The sequence below is a fragment of the Macaca nemestrina genome, chromosome 4 (genome assembly GCF_043159975.1).
Source record: "Macaca nemestrina isolate mMacNem1 chromosome 4, mMacNem.hap1, whole genome shotgun sequence".
NCBI classification, from domain to species: domain Eukaryota; kingdom Metazoa; phylum Chordata; class Mammalia; order Primates; family Cercopithecidae; genus Macaca; species Macaca nemestrina.
This window is the reverse complement of record NC_092128.1, coordinates 174,726,528-174,733,597: the sequence shown is the minus strand read 5'-3', so window position 1 is coordinate 174,733,597 and position 7,070 is coordinate 174,726,528. Positions and strand designations below refer to the sequence as shown.

At 46.6% G+C, this 7,070-nt stretch overlaps 1 pseudogene; it reads left to right on the top strand.

Annotated features, from left to right (window-relative positions):
* The first annotated feature begins 409 nt into the window (after positions 1-409).
* On the top strand, positions 410-5,738 carry LOC105472736 (F-box/WD repeat-containing protein 11-like; annotated as a pseudogene).
* Positions 5,739-7,070: the final 1,332 nt, after the last annotated feature.

Genomic DNA, 7,070 nt, shown 5'->3' with positions numbered 1-7,070 from the left:
ACTAGAATTCAGATCTCCTGCCTCCCAAAACAAGATGGACTTATTCTTGCCTTTTTCTCTGCTTGTGTTGACCACCAGCTGGAAATCAGAACCATGTAGATGGTAACAAGCCACTTGCGTCATCTTCTGTGATGGCTATTTCCATGTTGATGTGGGAAAGTGTTTATATTTAAAACAATTATGGGTAATTCTGGGAAATCTCAGCCATCCACAGAGTTGTTTCCCCTTAAGTAGTTACATAACCTGTTATGTAACAGCTGCGTGAGATAATGCTGTTTGTCCTTTGCAAGAAGTTTGCTAGGAAAGAGTCCTTCAGGTAGTAAAGGCATTTCTTCCTCCCTTCCAGGTCCTGGGGCTACAGAAAGCACCTCTTTATTCCACCAAGCAATCTGCTTGGGCCACTTCGGGAACCTCTGATGTGTGGCTGCACACCACCTTATTTTTTTCTTTTTTTTTGAGGTAGAGTCTCACTCTGTCACTCAGGCTGGAGTGCAGAGTGCAGTGGCGCAATCTCACCTCACTACAAACTCTGCCTCCCAGATTCAAGTGATTCTCCTGCCTCAAACTCTCAAGTAGCTGGGACTACAAGTGTGCACCACTACGCCCGGCTAATTCTTCTTCTTCTTCTTCTTCTTTGTCGTCGTCATCTGCTTCTTCGTCTTCGTCATCGTCGTCGTCTTCTTCGTCGTCTTCTTCTTCGTCGTCGTCGTTGTCTTCATCGTCATCTTCGTCGTCGTCGTCGTCTTCGTCGTTGTCGTCATCTTCATCGTCGTCGTCTTCTTCCTTTTCTTCGTCGTCGTCTTCTTTGTCTTCATCGTCTTCATCATCGTCTTCGTCTTCCTCATCGTCTCCTTCGTCGTCTTCATCATCTTCATCGTCTTCATCTTCTTCGTCGTCGTCTTCATCTTCGTCTTCATCTTTGTCTTCTTCGTCTTCATCTTCTTCGTCTTCTTCTCCGTCTCCGTCTCCTTCTCCTTCTCCTCCTTCTCCTCCTCCTCCTTCCTCTTCTCCTTCCTCTTCCTCGTCCTCTTCTTCCTCTTTTTTTTTTTTTTGAGATGGAGTCTTGCTCTGTCGCCCAGGCTGGAGTGCAGTGCCTTGATCTCGGCTCACTGCAAGCTCCACCTCCTGGGTTCACGCCATTCTCCCGTCTCAGCCTCCCTAGTAGCTGGGACTACAGGCACCTGCCACCATGCCCGGCTAATTTTTTGTATTTTTAGTAAAGACGGGGTTTCACCATGTTAGCCAGGATGGTCTCGATCTGACCTCGTGATTCCCCTGCCTTGGCCTCCCAAAGACCTGGGATTACCAGGGTGAGCCACTACTCCGGGCCTGTTTTTTTTTTTTTTTTTTTTGAGACAGAGTCTCACTCTGTTGCCCATGCTGGAGTGCAATGGCACAATCTGGGCTCACTGCAACCTCTGCCTCCCAGGTTCAAGCGATTCTCTTGCCTCAGCCTCCTAAGTAGCTGGGATTACAGGCGCCCGCCACCAGGCCCAGCTAAGTTTTGTATTTTTAGCAGAGACGGGGTTCACCATGTTGGCCAGGCTGGTCTCTAACTCCTGACCTCAGGTGATCCACCCGCCTTGGCCTCCCGAAGTGCTGGGATTACAGGCGTGAGCCACCGCGCCCGGCCTGCACACTACATCTTAAGGTCCTTCATGTCAACTTTATGACAATGCTCTGCACACATGGCCACATGTAACCCTCGCAGTCCCCCTGAATGGGAGGGTTCTCATACCCCGTTTACAGATGAGGAAACTGAGGCTCCAAGTCATTAAGTATTTGCCTAAGGTCACACACCTAGAATTCAGTGCTTTGTCTCTGATGCCAGAGTCCTCACTTGTCCCCACCCCACTATACTGGAAATGATACGGCTCACCAAGTTAGGGCCAAGTCTTAGAGAAAGCTTCTGGAGGCTTTCTGGTGGGTTTCAGTAGAGCCACCCAAGACCCAGTTCTTTTGCCAGCCTCTCCCTTGGTGGTGAGGATTGTAGCTTTCTTAATTTTCCTATAACTAAAATGCGTTATGTTTCGAACACTCCTTCCACTGGGTGTGTAAACTCCATCCTCAGCCAGTTTGGTTAGTCTTAGTTGATTCCACATGTTCTAGGGCAAGTCCGGGCTTCCTTAATCACTTTAAGGGATTTTTCCCCAACAGAAGCTATTAACACTACTGGTTCATTCTTGTCTTTCAGCTCTTTGTTTAAATGTCACCTTCTTAAAGCAACCATTCCTGACATAGCTAAGAATGCCCACCCACTCATCCACTATCAGACACTCAGTTTCACTCCTTCATAAGCAATAGTCACCATCAGATACTTTCCTGCTCATTTTTACCGTCTGTGTCTTGTCACCACTCCAAATAATGCTTCACTTCTCTTTATTTTACTCTTGTGCCTAAAATAAGATCATCAAGGCTTTGGTACCCAAGTTTTGAGTTTGGGACCTATTTAGCTTTTGTCTACAGCATAAGGAAATAAAACAGCTGCTTATAGCCCAGGCTTCCTATCCAAGAAGGTGGGAGGAGACTGGAAATCCTGAAAAAGACAGCTGGAGTTGGGAGGGAAACTAGAGCAAAGAGAAATATCTCCCCTCCTTGTTGAAGACAGCTTAGTTGGTGTAGAGAAGGCAGCAGGGGGCGAAGCAGAAAAAGGTTTATTTCCTCACTCACAACTCCCTAGCCCTCCCTCCCCACCTCGCCCCTGCACCCTCCACCTTCCCACTGCCCCATTCTCCCACTGCACTGCAGGGGGGCCTCACTCAGGCTCCCCTGCTGGCTAAACTCAGTTGTTAGTTTTGTATGAAGCCCTGCCCTTGTGGAAAAATGCCTGCAATTTGTTCTGTGCCACGCTTTGCCCATATTTGTCTTCCTCTCCCCTCCTCCTTCCCTAAATAGCACGCCTTGGCCCGTCCCTGTTGAACTTTGTCCTATTGGCAGTGGAGTATCTTTCCAACCACCACAGCAGTCCCGTGGCAAAGATTTACTAAGTGAATCAAGAGGAGAACTTACACCAACTGCACAAATTGAAAGCCAATTCTTATTGTAATCTTACCTCATTGGGAAATGTAATTTGACAGAAGAGGTTTGTTGAAGGCTGGAGTGCAATGGCACGATCTCGGCTCACTGCAACCTCTGCCTCCCGGGTTCAAGCGATTATCCTGCCTCAGCCTCCCAAGTAGCTGGGATTACAGACATGCGCCACCATGCCTGGCTAATTTTGTATTTTTAGTAGAGATAGGGTTTCACCATGTTGGTTAGGCTGGTCTCAAACTCCCGACCTCAGGTCGGGATCCACCTGCCTCAGCCTCCCAAAGTGCTGGGATTACAGGCGTAAGCCAATGTACCTGGTCAAGATCCGATGTTTTTAAAAAGCGGAGTTTCCCTGCACAAGCTTCTCTCTTTGCTTGTTGCCATTCCACGTAAGATGTGACCTGCTCCTCCTTGCCTTTTGCCATGATTATGAGGCCTCCCCAGCCATGTGGAACTAACACTTCAGTTATGGAAGATCAAGATGAAGATGAGTCCCCAAAGAAAAATACTCCTTGGCAGATAAGTAATGGAACATTGTCTGTGATTGTCTCCAGAAGCAGGCCATCAGAAGGAAACTACCAAAAAGAAAAAGACTTGTGTATTCAATATTTTGACCAGTGGTCTGAATCAGATCAGGTGGAATTCGTGGAACATCTTATTTCCCGAATGTGTCATTAGCAGCATGGACGTATTAATTCTCACCTGAAGCCCATGTTGCAGCGGGACTTTATTGCTGCTCTACCTGAGCAAGGCTTAGATCACATAGCAGAAAATATTCTTTCGTACCTGGATGCCAGGTCTGTGTGTGCAGCAGAGCTGGTATGTAAAGAATGGCAGCGAGTGATCTCAGAACGAATGCTTTGGAAGAAGCTGATTGAACGAATGGTACGCACTGACCCCCTGTGGAAAGGACTTTCAGAAAGAAGAGGGTGGGATCAGTACCTGGTTAAATACACTGACCCCCTGTGGAAAGGACTTTCAGAAAGAAGAGGGTGGGATCAGTACCTCTTTAAAAACAGACCCACAGCTAGCCCTCCAAATTCATTTTATGGGTCATTATACCCAAAGATTATCCAGGATATAGAGACTATAGAATCCACCTGGCAGTGTGGCCAACACAGCTTGCAGAGGATTCAGTACTGCTCTGAAAATAGTAAAGGCATCTACGCTTTACAGTACAATGATGAAAAAATTATCAGTGGCCCACAAGATAATTCTATTAAGATTTGGGATAAAACCAGCCTGGAATGTTTGAAAGTGTTAACGGACACACAGGCTCTGTCCTCTATCTGCAGTATGATGAGCGTGTCATTGTAACTGGCTCTTCGGAGTTTACGGTGAGAGTGTGGGATGTGAACAGGGGTGAAGTTCTTAACACATTAATCCACCACAATGAGGCTGTACCGCACTTACGCTTCAGCAGTGGACTGATGGTGACCTGTTCCAAGGACCACTCCATTGCTGTGTGGGACAGGGCTTCTGCGACCGATATCACTTTACGCCGTGTCCTGATTGGCCACTAAAGCTGCTGTCGATGTAGTAGACTGACGACAAATACATCGTGTCCGCCTCGGGTGACAGAACCATCAAAGTCTGAAGCATGAGCACCTGTGAATTTGTTCGTACTGTCAGTGGGCACAAGCGAGTCTTGTTTCCAGTACAGGGATGGGCTGGTTGTTAATGGATCATCAGATAATACCATTAGGCTCTCGGATATTGGATGTGGCTTCTGTTTTAAGAGTCCTAGAGGAACATGAAGAATCGGTCGCAGAAGCCCTGTCCCACAGGGCAATGGAGCGGTCCTTGGAACAGGTCACCATCAGTCCACTGCTGAAGCGTAAGTGCGGTACAGCCTCATTGTGGTGGATTAATGTGTTAAGAACTTCACCCCTGTTCATATCCCACTCTCACCGTAGAATCCGAAGAATCTATCTCACCAATGCATCCGGTTTGGTAAAGAGGATTGTCAGTGGGGCCTATGATGGGAAAATTGAAGTTTAGGACTCGCAAGCTGCTCTTGACCCTCGAGCCCCAGCAAGCACTTTGTGTTTGCACACATTGGTGGAACATTCTGGACGTGTGTTTCAGCTACAGTTTGATGAGTTTCAAATCATCAGCAGCTCCCACGATGACACTATCTTGATTTGGGATTTCTTAAATGTGCCTCCCAGTGCCCAGAATGAGACCCATTCCCCCTCCAGAACATACACTTACATCTCTAGATAACAGTCTGCACTTTCACCCATTTCCGGGTTTTCTAGTCTTGAACTACTGCCTACTTGGCTATCAAATGCCTAAGGGAGTTCATTCACAGCTGAGTTATGAAGCTGGAATTGGTTCTAGATGCTGGGTACATGCAAAGTAGCCTAACTCTTCAAGTCCCGACATTTCTCACCTCTGATTCCGGCTCTACTTTGAGAAGGAGACCTTAGCATCACCGACTTGAAAGTAGCACAGAAGCCCATGTCCTTCCCTCATCAGTGAAAAAAATCTAATGTTTCAAATGTAAACTGTTCATAGAAAAGGAACATAGGGGCCGGGCGCGGTGGCTCAAGCCTGTAATCCCAGCACTTTGGGAGGCCGAGACGGGCGGATCACGAGGTCAGGAGATAAAGACCATCCTGGCTAACACGGTGAAACCCCTTCTCTACTAAAAAAATACAAAAAAAACTAGCCGGGCGAGGTCGCGGGCGCCTGTAGTCCCAGCTACTGAGGAGGCTGAGGCAGGAGAATGGCATAAACCCGGGAGGCGGAGCTTGCAGTGAGCTGAGATCCGGCCACTGCACTCCAGCCTGGGCGGCAGAGCGAGACTCCGTCTCAAAAAAAAAAAAAAAAAAAAGAAGAGGAACATAGAATTTGTTTTACCGAAGTAAATCAACCATCAAGAGAAGACTTGGCCTCTATATTGCTTTGCACTTTGGCTTGACATTAAGAAACAGCATTCTTCTTCAGTGAGATTGTGGGTGCCAAACACCTACTCAGAACGTCCAGGGCTTTCATTTTCAAAAGTTAGCATTGTCCTTTTGACCGTCCAAGTCATTATGAATTCTGACTTGTTGGATTAGGAACACGTCGGACAATGGAAAAACCTCTCTGGGTTGTTTTAGTCATATTTTTTGGATTATACTTCCTTTCTGTACCAATTTCTTTTAATTTAAAGAACTGTAAGTCAGTTGGCCGGGTGCGGTGGCTCATGCCTGTAATCCCAGCACTTTGGGAGGCCGAGGTGGGTGGGTGGATCGCGAGGTCATGAGATCAAGACCATCCTGGCTAACACGGTGAAACCCCGTCTCTACTAAAAATACAAAACATTAGCCAGGCGTGGTGGCAGGCACCTGTAGTCCCAGCTACTCGGGAGGCTGCGGCAGGAGAATGGCCAGAACCCGGGAGGCAGAGCTTGCAGCGAGCCAAGACTGCACCACTGCACTCCAGCCTGGGCGACAGAGCGAGATTCTGTCTCAAAAAAAAAAAAAAAAAAGAACTATAAGTCAGTTATATTATTCCCCAACATAGCTCTTTTATTTTATTTAAAAAATTTTTTAAATTATATTTTAAGCTCTGGGGTACATTTGCAGAACATGCAGTTTTGTTACATAGGTATACACGTGCCATGGGGGTTAGCCCTTTTATTAACTATTCTCTGTCCCCCAACGATCTCCTGATATTTGGTAGAGTAACACCTTTATACATGTGCTTGCCTCCTAACTTAAAATACTGTGTTCGCATGTAGATATAATGTACATAACAGTTTAACCTCAAAGTTGCTGGAGTCAGGGCCCTGTGTGCTTGAGACACTAATAGAGTGTGTTCGCACATAGCCGTGAGCTGGGCTCAAGAACCTGATACCAGGGTTGATGTGGATTACCTGGAACCCTTCCCACAGTATTCCTACAGTGTTTTTATTTTGTTGTCATTGTGTGTGTGTGGTTTGTGTGTGTTTTTAATGAGAATCTTGTTTTAAAATGTAATTTCTAAAGTTCAACACGAAATGTTTTATTTGTTGTGCAGTATGTATTATATAATAGAGAGATAACAAACAT